Source organism: Oncorhynchus nerka, linkage group LG15, assembly GCF_034236695.1.
Source record: "Oncorhynchus nerka isolate Pitt River linkage group LG15, Oner_Uvic_2.0, whole genome shotgun sequence".
Taxonomy (NCBI): Eukaryota; Metazoa; Chordata; class Actinopteri; order Salmoniformes; family Salmonidae; genus Oncorhynchus; species Oncorhynchus nerka.
The window spans coordinates 79816944-79830516 of record NC_088410.1 but is presented as its reverse complement, the minus strand read 5'-3'; the positions used below and the strand labels follow the sequence as shown (position 1 = coordinate 79830516).

Sequence of the window (13573 nt, the reverse complement as noted above, 5' to 3'; positions counted from 1 at the left end):
AAAAAAATGGGCAGTCTATATACAATGTGTGCAAAAGGCATGAGGAGGTAGGCGAATAATACAATTTTGCAGATTAACACTGGGGTGATAAATGATCAGATGGTCATGTACAGGTAGAGATATTGGTGTGCAAAAGAGCAGAAAAGTAAATAAATAAATAAATAAAATAAAAAAACAGTATAAAAACAGTATGGGGATGAGGTAGGTGAAAATGGGTGGGCTATTTACCAATAGACTATGTACAGCTGCAGCGATCGGTTAGCTGCTCGGATAGCTGATGTTTGAAGTTGGTGAGGGAGATAAAAGTCTCCAACTTCAGCGATTTTTGCAGTTCATTCCAGTCACAGGCAGCAGAGTACTGGAACGAAAGGCGGCCAAATGAGGTGTTGGCTTTAGGGATGATCAGTGAGATACACCTGCTGGAGCGTGTGCTACGGATGGGTGTTGCCATCGTGACCAGTGAACTGAGATAAGGCGGAGCTTTACCTAGCATGGACTTGTAGATGACCTGGAGCCAGTGGGTCTGGCGACGAATATGTAGCGAGGGCCAGCCGACTAGAGCATACAAGTCGCAGTGGTGGGTGGTATAAGGTGCTTTGGTGACAAAACGGATGGCACTATGATAGACTGCATCCAGTTTGCTGAGTAGAGTGTTGGAAGCCATTTTGTAGATGACATCGCCGTGTTAAAATGCTAATGAGCACATAGCGACCATTTTGTACAGTTTGACCTAAACTATACAAGTAACTAAAAATACTCATTGATCTCTTGATCCAGGAGGGGATTATTTGCTGTTACCAAGTAAAATGCTTGATTTTGGAAGTAGCTAACATGCAAACGAAAAATGCACAATTGTAGAGCATTTATCACATTTTAGAGAGTTACCTTAATTTATTTTTATTTTACTAGGCAAGTCAGTTAAGAACAAATTCTTATTTTCAATGACGGCCTAGGAACAGTGGGTTAACTGCCTGTTCAGGGGCAGAACGACAGTTTTGTACCTTGTAGCCGGAAGGTTGCAAGTTCGAATCTTCGAGCTGACTAGTCCAACGCTCAAACCACTAGGCTACCCTAGTTGTGAATTGCATACAGTAATTAGATCACCTGGAGCATGCTGCACAACAGTGAGTGACACAGAAGGCTCTGGACTCTCATTGTGTGCTTGTAAACAAACATGACTGGGAACTACCATAAACGCCATAATAATGTGACAGGTGAAATGAAGAACGCAATGTTCTTTCTCTCCAAACGTATTGCACAAGTTGACTGCAGTTATTTACTTAAAAGGTTGCTACGAACATAGAATTGTGTTGCACAGTATACCAGTACCACGGTAATATCACAGTACAAAAACATGATACCGACATTGTAGAATACCGTAGTACAGTTTCATATGATACTACAGACTTCAGCCCTACCGATCTAAAGAATTTGCTGGCGCCAGTTATAAAATGTTTACCAAGTTTTGTTTATAAACTCAGTTGAATTGAAGCAACAGCCTCTAGTCTCTTGTACAGGCATGTCAATAATATCCACTTCATGTGCATATCACGTGTGGCAGCTGGAATCAGCCAGCCTCATCCCCTACCAGCCATCACTCACCTGTTTCTCTCCGTCCACTCCTCTTGTGTGTCTATTCCTCTGTCAGTTCAAATATATCATCTGGCCGTGATGGCAACCAGGGATGCAGACCCAGACGAGTCTTCTGTTAGATTTATTACATTGGAACAGCGCGCAGAGGGCAATGTTGATGCATTGTATAATTTCATTACCTGTTATACCCAAGAGCACATACCAGTCTGAGTAGACTTTGAAAGTTCACGGTCATGCATCCTCAGTGTCAGAGGGAAAATGGAGCACAGCTTGGCGACAGGCATGCAGCTTCACAGCAGAGAAACAGCTCGTCTCCAGCCTAAACAGTCAAATATGAACCATATTACGAGATCCCCCCCCTCCCCCATCTGGATTCACAGGCATTTGACATTTCACAAACCATGTCGCTAATTATTGGTTTGACAGCACACATTGTTCAGTCATGTTGTCATCTAGCTAGCTAACAACCTGGTAAGTTGACAGTTGGTTTAGGCAAATTTGATCGGCACTGCCAGAAAGGAAAAGGGTCTGCAACGCATGAGATGTGCTTAAAAAATGGTAGGACTCAAAGGCCTAAACTATATGAAAAATATTTTCTTCTGGTGCTCCTTAAATTCTGTTTTGTGCCTAACGTTTTAAAAGTTGGGAGCAATGTGTTTGTGAGAGGGAGAGAGCGAGTGTGTGTTAACTGAAGAGTGAAGGTTTCATGCCGTTTCCCTTATTGACAATGACATGCATGTACATTCCTTCCTCCCACTCCTCCAGCCAAATCATAGGTAGGCTTTTGCAAATGAGCAAATCAGTCATTCTATGCAGTATTCGATTATACTCAGAACAGTGTGAAGCTAAATTCAATATGTTGTATTAAGTAGAAGTGTGAATTTCAATGACAGGTTTTTGGAGAATGTTTGGAAAACATGAACAACCATCCGAGAGACGGGACAAACAGGATGCTAAGCCACCAATTTTTTTCCACCCTGGTATCATGACACTACGCCTGGTATAGTCACAAAACAACATTTTTGCAGACATTTGAACAATGTATTTAAAGAATTACTTAAAATAAACGGTTATGATAAATCATCCCGTGGCTTTTTATAAAAATAAAATGTTATCCTACACCAGACAATGAACACAATTGCATTTTATTGATGGCAACTTGAAAGCACCGAGATACTGATGTACCATTCAGCCACTGCCATCCCCTCATGTTTCAGAATGATAATGCACAGCCCCATGTCCCAAGGATCTGTACACAATTCCTGGATAGGGCTGTTACTGTGAACGTATTCACACCGCCGGTCACGAGTCATGACAGCAGTCAAATTCCACGTGACAGTTTAGTCACGCTAATCAGGCTTCTCCAAGCTCTGATGCTGCTGATGGTCATTAGTAGCCTACCAAACTTGCTAACTGCCTGGTACTCTGCACTAATCACACTGACATCAATGCAAAAGTAAACAAAACTCTAATCAAACACTTCATGAGTGTATGAGCTCATGTTGCGCAACATTTCTATAGGCTATGCAATTGCATGAGAAAACAGAGTGATGGCCTTTATTAAAAAGAGGAGGATCCCATCAGCTTTCTATAGGCTAGGCCTACTATATTTATCAACTTCCCTAATGTCAAGCACATTGCTTCTCTTTACAACAGGAGTAAAGCCTATCTGACTGGCATGAAAATGGGGGGCAAAACCACGGGGGCAAAACAATAATTCTCCATTCGCTATTTAAGTGCGTAGATTACATGCATGTTTTCCCCTGCCCGTTTCGAGGAGCATGATAAGGGTCCATTCTAAATCAAATTTCACACATTATTTAGTATATGTAAAGATTAAATCAAGAAGTCTGATAAGTGATGGGCTAAAATTGTCACCTGTGAATCACACCCAGCTTGTGTGCAGTAAGGCAAGAAACAGTGTATGCCTTTTTTTCAACTTTAAAAATCATAGTCATACACACAACATGTAGCATAGCCCATAGGCCTATATGTTTTGATAAGGTTTGTATCACAAGTGGCTAAATAAGTTAAAATGAATCCGCTTTACAACGGGTGTAGAGCTTAACTGGCATACATATACAGTGCGTTTCAAGTTGGGGGAAGAATTTAGCATAAAAATGCAGATTTATAATACAATCATTAAATACATGGTCGCATCTGCAGTGACTTGAGAATAGTGTTTTCCCGCTAATTGATTGCATTTTGGAACATTCGTGCTTATAGCCTACTGCCGAATGCACATTGCTGCGCTTATGTGAAGAAATATCCTTTATCAACATTTTAAGCTAAATTCTCTGGTCCGAAATGTGGACAGTCCCAGTATCTTCAATATGCGCCTCAGAATTGGATAAGGCTCACAGTTGCGTCCCCAATGTGTCTGATCACGTGACGGGCATTGGCTAATAAGAATTGAGCTATCAGAGAGCATTGTGAGTGAGAGGCACTTCGGAGCATGCAGCCGGGAGAAGGGAATTATAAATATTATATTTAGCCTAAGGGCACAACGTTCACTGGATGCAAAAGGCAATACAGAGTAGCCGCATGTGCGCTCTCCCTCAAATCATTGAGAAAATATATTTTATTCAGCTACTGTATGTTCAATTGTATTCTTCATACTATAAAATAATGCCACTGAATGCTAATCTTACCAACTAAATGAGCTAGCGTAGCCCACAGCCATAGCCAGATCAGGGCCTAACATAAGGACAACTCAAGAGTATTGTAATCAATAAATTGACTTATCGTGGTGTATGCTATATTACACGGATTTAGACTTACTTAAATTGTAGATGGTCCAAAAAAGTCTGCATCAGTGGCTTGTAGGCTACGCGTGGATGCTAAATGTGTTTGTTAATTACCGTGAGATCAGCAGTTATTTGCTTGACAATCACCAAATTACAACATTTCATGACCGCCACAGCCCTATTCCTGGAAGCTGAAGATGTCCCAGTTCCTTGGCCTGCACACTCAGACGTGTCACCCATTGAGCATGTTTGGGATGCTCTGGATCACTGTGTATGATGGCATGTTAAAGATCACGCCAATATCCAGCACATTCCTCAGGCCACAATCAACTCCATACAAAACGCCAATGTCACGCTGCATAAGGCAAATAGTGGTCACACCAGATACTGATCTGTGACCAACAGATGCATATCTGCATTCCCAGTCATGTGACATCCATAGATTAGGTCCTAATTGATTTAAAATAAAATCTTTGAAATTGTTGAGTCCGTTTCTTTTTAAAATTCAGATCAAAACCAGCCTCATAGCGCTGTTGATAGCCACACTCCTATCAACAGGAGGCAAGGACTGAAAGGAAGGGGAGGGCAGAGATTCTACACAAGAAAACCATACCTGTACTTCCTTGTTTACAGCATAGCGTAAGAAAAGTGAACAATTCGTAGACTAACCTCCAATGGCTTATTCAGAGAGTTGCAACAATTAAGGGATATTCAACTAATCACAACCCCACTACATAGCACAAACAGTGAAGGTGTGTCTTCTCTGCATGTTTTTTCTGAAGAGGTGAGTGTGTGCACATTAACATTGAAGAGTGAATTATTGGTGCTGCAGTGCAGAGCAGACATTCAAAGCACAGCAGCTTTCCCTCGAGAAGGCACTCCCCCTCCATCCCCAGAGCCATAGTAGCACAACGCACACATTTTCCTGCTTTAATTTTGAGTGGAGGAAAAACAGGGGGATATAAATGAAGGTGAAGACAAAGAGAAGAGATTAATCTCACTCACTGTGTGTGTGTGTGTGTATATACAGCAGAGCGAGAGAAAGAGAAGTCCTGCAGGAACATCTCTTCCATCATTAAAATAGACAAAGAGCGTCAAGGAGACTGGACGAGCACACTACACAAACACCAAATGAAAGTGTACTATCATAATCCCCTATATTAACTTCCTTAGGGCATTACTACAATCTCTGAACATGCTAGTTAATAACAACCTAACTACTACCCCATCCCCCCCATACACACACCATCTTGCAACCAATAGAACACCGACCATGGCTAAACATGATCACAGGGCTAATATTATGCTAATGTGATTAATGATCTATGGCCAGAGACTTATCTGACAGCACAGAGTCAAGCCTGCAATGCCCCCATTCTGCCTTTGAGATAACATATCAGCATCCTCTCAGTCTCCTATTGAAGAGGCTATGGAGAGGGAAGCACACGGTAACTTAACCATATTTTCAAAAGATATCCATAAATCTATACCACCAAGTTTCAACTCTTGAATTGAGGGTAAATGATATGAACAATAAAAATGTATAGAGAAGAGTGCTAATGTTATACCCCCACCAACCAGGCAGCAGCAGTGTGGTGCTCAGTGTGGTGCTCAGCTGAAAAGTCAACATTCATTTCAGACCGCAGCTCAGCAGATTTCCCCCTTACTCGCTCCTCCCTCCATGAATCGGTGGAGTAAACACAGGAAGAGAACAGTCTCTGTTCCACACCAGAGCTGGGCGTTCCTGCAGGGTCAAAAGTTTAGCATAGTTTTAATTTCACCTTTCCTCAGCCAATTGCAGCAGCTGAACTATGACCCCTGCAAAGAATTCTACTCAAATGGTCTGATGCCATTTTCACCACTCATTTATTTACTGAATCTTGTATTTTTGTGTGTGATTTAAAATAAAAAAATACACTCGGCCAGATAGCATCAAATCAGTTCAATTTCTCTCCATAACATCTCCACTGGAAGTGGGAACCACAATTCTACACAAGTGGAGGTTAAAGAATAAAACCTCTAACATTTATTTATAGGACCATTTATGTCAAGCCATCTCAATAGTTGTCATTGGAGCTGAACTGGGTAAGGGTGTCAATTTTTCATTTGCAATTCTGGGTCAGACATTTGATGTTTTTACTAAATTTCTTGTATTAGATCAACAGTAAAGTCCTGAATCAAAGTACAGCATAATAGTGGTCAACGCGAACGCAATTCGCAAACCCAATTAGCACACAATTTATACTCACGCCAATCTCACTCCCCTCCTTCTGTCCAGCACTGGGTCAACACCACATGCTGCACAGAGTCAGATTAACACTATTAAAACGTAGAGGTTGACCGATTAATTAGGGCCGATTTCAAGTTCATAACCATCGGAAATCGGTAATTTTGGACACCGATTTAGCAAATAAAGGTGTACATTTTTATTAATTTTATTTAACTAGGCAAGTCAGTTAAGAACACATTCTTATTTTCAATGACTGCCTAGGAACGGTGGGTTAACTGCCTTGTTCAGGGGCAGAACGACAGATTTTTACCTTGTCAGCTCGGGGACTTGATCTTGCAACCTTTCGGTTAACTAGTCCAACGCTCTAACCATCTGCCTCACGAGGAGCCCGCCTGTTACGCGAATGCAATAAGAAGCGAGCATTAAACTTAATCATAATCACTAGTTATAAATACACATGGTTGATGATATTACCAGTTTATCTAGCGTGTCCTGCGTTGCATATAAATCGATGCAGTGCGCATTCGCGAAAAAGTACTGTCGTTGCTCCAACATGTACCTAACCATGAACATCAATGCCTTTCTTAAAATCAATACACAGAAGTATATATTTTTAAACCTGCATATTTAGCTAAAAGAAATCCAGGTTAGCAGGCAATATTAACCAGGTGAAATTGTGTCACTTCTCTTGCATTCATTGCACGCAGAGTCAGGGTATATGCAACAGCATGGGCAGCCTGGCTCATTGCCAACTAATTTGCCAGAATTTTACATAATTATGACATAACATTGAAGGTTGTGCAATGTAACAGGAATATTTAGACTTATGGATGCCACCCGTTAGATAAAATACCGAACGGTTCCGTATTTCACTGAAATAAATGTTTTGTTTTCGAGATGAGTTTCCGGATTCAACCATATTAATGACCTACTTCTGTGTGTTGTTATAATTAAGTCTGATTTGATAGAGCAGTCTGAGCAATGGTGGGCACCAGCAGGCTCATAAGCATTCATTCAAACAGCACTTTTGTGCGTTTTGCCAGCAGCTCTGCTGTTTATGAATTCAAGCCTATCAACTCCTGAGATTAGGCTGGTGTAACGATGTGATGTGAAATGGCTACCTAGTTAGCGGGGTGCGCTCTAATAGCGTTTCAAACGTCACTCGCTCTGAGACTTGGAGTAGTTGTTCCCCTTGCTCTGCATGGGTAACACTGCTTCGAGTGTGGCTGTTGTCGATGTGTTCCTGGTTCGAGGCCAGGTAGGAGCGAGGAGAGGGACAGAAACTTTACTGTTATGCTGGCAATACTAAAGTGCCTATAAGAACATCCAATAGTCAAAGGTATATGAAATACAAATGGTGGAGAAAAATAGTCCTATAATAACTACAACTTCTTGTTGTATATTGAAGAATCCTGTTAAAAAGAACCACCAGCTTTCATATGTTCTCATGTTCTGAGCAAGGAACTCAAACGTTAGCTTTTTTACATGGCACATATTGCACTTTTACTTCTCCAACACTTTGTTTTTGCATTATTTAAACCAAATTGAACATGTCTCATTTATTTGAGGCTAAATAGATTTTTTTGAGGTATTAAGTTAAGTGTTCATTCAGTATTGTTGTAATTGTCATTATTACAAATAAATATAAAATTCAAATCTGCCGATTAATCGGCAGAGGCTTTTTTTTGTCCTCCAGTAATCGGTATCGGTGTTGAGAAATCATAAAAATCGGTCTAATTCAACCTCTAATTAAGTGTGTTTAAATGACTTGAGGACAGGGTGGATACAGGGGTCAGAAGGACCAAGCTTTTTAAAGGAGGGAGGGGGCTATACGTTGGGTATTAGAACACTCAGATTCAAAGATCAACTCATAAACCCACCCGGCTGAGCAGTCATCTACTGACAACCCAAACGTGGTTGTTTTTGACTCAACGGCACCAAGCTCTACTCCATCTGTTAAGTCAAGCCTTTACAGCTAATCACAGCTCTCATAGGTCAAAACACCACAAATTATATGACTGTGAAAATGTATAACATATACATTCTACCATGGTGGTTCTCTGTTCTAGCACAGAACGACCCAAACACTGGACTCTGAATCTTGTCCCCTGAATATCTGTATAAAAGCCCTGTGGCAGGGTGAGCGAATGTTCTTCAAAAGGCAGCAGAGAAACATTCAGCTTTCACCACCCATTTGGACGAGTGAAGCGGTAAACAACATTTGTTTTGTACTTTGAAAGATAACCTCTGACCTCAACCCAGGTCAGAGGTTGTCTCCACATGTTAATGGCATTTCATTAGGTAATATAAAGCATGAGGGTGGAGCCTCAATGTTGGGTGCCTCTTTTACACACAAGGAAATACCAGCTTAATTTGCCAGGCTAGTAACAATATGGGAAAGAGAAAATTAAATCTGATCAAACAGGAGTTTATTCTTTTGCAATTGGGTTCCCATCTGCACATTATTAATCTCTTCTGACCACAGGGACCTATCAAAGCAGTGGTAGAGTCCTGACTCTTGGTAGTGCCCATCAGTTGAGGTGCATAAATGCAGAGCCAAGACTCAAACACCATATTCAGAATCAAAATGGGTTTACTTGTGTGTCACCCCATTGCTCTGAGCATTGTGAAAATGACAGCAGTGCTGAACTGCTCTTAAAACAGGGATTGACAGGTATCGGAAAGCAATCCTTGGATTGGGTGTTAGCTTAACCAAAAACCATATAAAACAAGTGCAACATCATGGTAACAAACGGGCATAAGTGACAGCTAAGAGAATATGTTAACCTATTCCGCAATAGTCCCCCCCACCATCACACCCCAACCTCAAGTCAATTAAGACTATTTAGCTGCAGAAAAACATTACAATAAATGTATTATCATGCTTTGGAGTTAACACAGTGTAGTAAATCTGCAGTCTGCTCGCTGATCGACCCAGAATAACAGAGGCATCTCACTTCAGGGTGGAAGACTTAACTCTCCTCCGAGCTGTGGAGGGGCAGAGACTGGGCAGAATCAAAGCAAGGTGGCCGTGTAGCAGTTGAGAAGTTCATCCAGAACTGACACGCTCTCTCCTCACTGCCTGCCTGACGGAGAAAGCATCTGGTAACATTTATCTCACAAACCTAACTTTTTTTCCTATTCCTCTTTTTTCCCCCCCAGACTTTATAAAAGGGGGCCCTAAACAAAACACAAATAGTCTCACTAACATTTTACAATAGTAACAAAACCAGGGCAGGGAGCTACCCTCCCATTGGCTTGTTCAGGTGAACCAGTTTAACGAGCATTCTTCAGCCAAGGGAGAGAAAGTAAAGACTGGTGGGGAAAAAAAAGAGCTGTGCCCCCCTCTCTCTTCATCATCATAAGCTATTCCCTCTGTCGCCCAACCAGCAGTGACTACAGAGTACTAACTGTTCCAACGCCTTAGTGGTTATAAATTGGAATTGGGTGCAATGATTACTTCAGGCTGCACGTTTGGCTTTCATAAGTGTGCATGGCTCAGGCTCACATATGGCAGAATTACTCCGGCATTTGGGTATTACCTCAGAGTTGAACGAGAGGGGAATGCATGAATACGAAGTGATACTAGCGGAGCCACACTGCAATCTGTATGAAATGATTGAGAGCAGGGTTTGGTGTCATTGAAGGGGAAACCTCTGTTTTAGTTGCTCTACAGTTCCTACTCTTCTGGTCTTTAACACACTCCATCGGAGAAGTCAGTCCTAAATATTTAATCAGCAGGAACTAAAGTCTCTACTCCAGTTCTATCTTGGTCTCTTTCCTTTCAGGGGAGAGAGAAGAGTTTTGCTTTAGTTGATTCAACAAACAAACCTGTTGCAGGTATTTGTGAAGCGTGGGGCTTTGAGGCCCCTCGGGTATGTCACGTGCATGTCAGCTGACATGCACAGAGAGTTTACCGTCACCAAATTAATGACCTTGAGGTTGTCATGTGGGCTTGTCTTCTTGGAAATGTAACTTTATAGCGCTCTCTCCAACAAAAACATTCAATGCTGTAAAAAAACAAAACCTAACAGTTTTTACTTACGATTACAGATGTAGTTGTCATACCTAGTTACCTAAAGATGGACGCACTTCACTGTAAGTCTCTGGATAAGTGTCTACTAAATTACTAAAATGTCAATGTGTAAACTTTGTACCCCAAGTGTGATTTAAACCAAAAAAGAAAATTGCACACAGAAATCATTCAACTTAAAACTGCACAAGGGAAAGGCCTACTTATAACAAGGTAATAAGGACCACTTATGCTTTCATTTCAAACCCAGCGCCTCACCATCACCCACAAAAAAGGTACAAAGGCCAAGGAATCAAATTTCAATTAGGGAAACAATCAGGCTTTCCTTTCAGCTCAGTGGGTCTCCAAGAGCCCTCCCATAGCCACTGCTCTTCTCTCCCCACTAACAAGATTAATTCTACACACAACCTCACCTTTACTTGTTGACCACCAAATACCTTTTTTGTTTTACATTTCCCCCTTAGTCACAACCCTGACGACAAACAAAAACAAAGCAATCTATTCAAACATCAATGGAGCAGAAATTCAGCTTGACAAAGAGAGTGGAGGCAGTTATCATAAAGTACCTCTCCACCACACAAAAAGTGAGGCATTTGCTTATTTCCCCACTCATTCTTTCTGCTTTAAGTCAAAATACCTACAACCTGATTTTAAATAACTGAATACTTTCAGAAGTGACAAGGACGAAGACGGTTGTCTGAGCAAAAACAATATGACAGTTAAATATTAGGCCAAGTATGCATCATCAAACCCTAAAGTCTTACTGCTGACAAATGCCAATGCACAAACAGTAACAATATCCACTCAATATGTCATGGAAATCAATGGATTGGTTCATCTGCTACGAAGCTCTGACACCAGAGAGATGTTCCTGCACCCATGAGATGAAGCGATAAGTTAATGACTTATTGAGAACACAGTAGTAAACGGACAAAGAAAAAGCCATGCATCAAAGTCACTTCTTCAACCCATCTGCAGTCAAAGAATCTCCCAGAAGATTGATTCATTGTTAACGCAGCCTGACACCCTGTGTGAGAGAAAGGGAGAGATAAAGAGAAGGGGGGGCTCAATTTGCAAAGAATCTGAGTAGCAGCAGCAGTTCATTGGGTAGTTTCACACAGCGGCCACTGTTCCCTTCCTACAAACATATACACTGCTAGAGAAGATGGAGACAATGTAGATGCGCATTAAAAAGTATTCATGATAAATAAAATATGCCTAATCCTAAAATGAGACCATGAAGACAATTCGCTAGTCAGGATAGCTCAGTGGCCTAATTCTTACTCCACACCCATAGCTCAGACACCATACATACACTACATGGCCAAAAGTATCAGGTGAATGTATGTTAACACCTGCTCAATCATTTCATTCTAAAATCATGGGCATTAATATGGAGTTGGTCCACCCTTTGCTGCTCTAACAGCCTCCACTCTTCCGGGAAGGCTTTTCACTAGATGTTGGAACAGGGGACTTGCTTCCATTCAGCGACAAGAGCATGATTAAGGTCGGGCACTGGTGTTGGGCAATTAGGCCTGGCTCAGTATGCTTTTCAATTCCTCCCAAAGGTGTTCGATGGGGTTGGGGTCAGGGCTCTGTACAGGCTAGTCAAGTTCTTGCACACCGATCTCAACAAACCATTTCTGTATGGACCTTGCTTTGTGCACAGGAATTGTCATGCTGAAACAGGAAAGGGCCTTCCCTAAACTTGCCACAAAGTTGGAAGTGCTGAATTGTCTAGAATGTCATTGTATACTGTAGCATTAAGATTTCCCTTCACTGGGACTAAGGGGCCTTGCCCAAACCATAAATAACTACCCCAGACCATTATTCCTCCTCCACCAAACTTGACCCTGTCCATTATGCAGTTGGGCAGGTAGCATTCTCCTGGCATCCGCCAAACCCATATGTTTGTCTGACTTCCAGATGGTGAAGCGTGATTCATGACACCAGAGTGCATTTCTACCGCTCCAGAGTCCAATGACAACAAGCTTTGCCCCATTCCAGCCGACACTTGGTCTTGCGCATGGTTAACTTAGGCTTGTGTGTGGCTGCTCGGCCATGGAAACCCATTTCATGAATCTCCCGACGAACAGTGCTGACATTGCATCTACAGGCAGTTTGTAACTCGGTAGTGAGTGTTGCAACCGAGGACAGAACAATGTATTTTTTTCTTCTCTCTCTCTCCGTGCTTCAGCACACATTGGACCCATTTTGTGGCCTACCAATTCGCGGCTGAGCCGTTGTTGCTCCTAGACGTTTCCACTTCCCAATAACAGCACTTACAGTTGACGGGACAGCTCTAGCAGGGCAGACATTTGACATACTGACTTGTTGGAAAGGTGAATCCACTTGTAGGTGTGTCCACACAGTTCTCTCCAGATTTACATGCCACATATATGGTAGGTAGAAACCCATCTTCAATAACACCCACAACTTGATTGTGATTTAATAATTCTTCTCGGGCAAATTCAATTCATTTACCCTTAAAAATGTCTTAAACCAGACGGAGCATTGAGTCTTGGATGTTGGGATGAGTAGGTCCTCCTCCTGCACATGTGTGGGTATCAGAAAGGTTTCTTGTGATTCACGTGGTTTGCCCCCAAGCAAAGACTGCACACCTAGACCTTTAAATTCAAGCGAAATTACTCACTCTCCATTGTCTGTCGAGAATCCATGAGCAAGCTGTCGAAGAATGCTCCCCTATTGCCTCAAAGTAAATGCTCAGCATACAAACTGATCAGTAGTTCGTTTTGTTACCATTTTTTCATAACAAAAATTCGGTCGAGTCGCTTAAACATGAGCCCTCTCTCTCATACACACACGTGAATGAACACGAACATTCTCCTCACCATGTCCTGCAGTAAATTAAATGTATGTGAACTTGAGACATATGGTATCATAAATAGCCTTTTCTGTACCAATGTTGCATGTAGCCTACGAGAGAGTTGAGCCGGTGGCCTGACGTAC

At 41.8% G+C, this 13573-nt stretch overlaps 1 protein-coding gene across 3 annotated transcripts in view; it reads right to left on the bottom strand.

Annotated features, from left to right (window-relative positions):
* The window catches only part of LOC115143358 (nuclear receptor coactivator 3-like), a 33948-nt gene that overhangs the window by 19290 nt on the left and 1085 nt on the right, over window positions 1–13573 (bottom strand). The gene's annotated exons all lie outside the window — the stretch shown is intronic.